Source organism: Tupaia chinensis, unplaced genomic scaffold (genome assembly GCF_000334495.1).
Source record: "Tupaia chinensis unplaced genomic scaffold, TupChi_1.0 Scaffold000279_1, whole genome shotgun sequence".
In the NCBI taxonomy this organism is placed as follows: Eukaryota; Metazoa; Chordata; class Mammalia; order Scandentia; family Tupaiidae; genus Tupaia; species Tupaia belangeri.
In genome coordinates, this window is record NW_006159762.1 from 1231098 (window position 1) to 1231748 (window position 651).

General features: G+C 37.0%; 1 protein-coding gene across 1 annotated transcript in view; it reads right to left on the reverse strand.

The window, feature by feature from the left end:
- TRRAP (transformation/transcription domain associated protein) overlaps nucleotides 1-651 on the reverse strand; it is a gene marked incomplete in the record, with an annotated part of 151090 nt that overhangs the window by 22537 nt on the left and 127902 nt on the right.

Sequence of the window (651 nt, forward strand, 5' to 3'; positions counted from 1 at the left end):
AGAAAAAACCGCCCCAAAAAAAAAAAAAAAAAACACACACAATTAGATTCACTTTTCATTGTAATTCTCAAAGTACTAGCAATCCTTCTAATATATGTTTATTTCACTTGCACCATAAGTGAAAAGATGTTCCAGCAAAGAAATTATAATGTTAGTACTATAGTGTTTTGTTACTTTGTTCAAACCCAGATAAACTCTTCATTAAGTTTTTTTTTCCCCCCTTAATTTGCTATAAGGTGAGTGCGCTCACTTGGAAACAGAAAAAGACAGAGAGAAAGAGAGAGAAAGTGAGAAAACACCCTCCAGGAGGATGGCCAGCCACAATCTCTTTTTTGCTTAAGATTTTGTGCAAGTGTCCATATGTACCCTGCGTATTTTTCAAGCTGCTGGGTTTAGACTCTAACTGTGCAGACAGCCATGTGCGATCCAGCTGCCTTAGCCACCTGATCAACAGTGGCCTCCAAATTAAGTTCAAATTATGCTTTATACTGAGTGATATCTAAGTGTTTTAATCTTCCCATCTCTGGCTTATTTTCAATACTGTTGAGTATTCACTGCTTTCTGGCAAAAAGGAATGTAAAATGAAGACATAATGTTTTCCCCAGTGAACAAAGATATTTTGTTCCTCCCACCTGGCTAATGAGGTTCAGC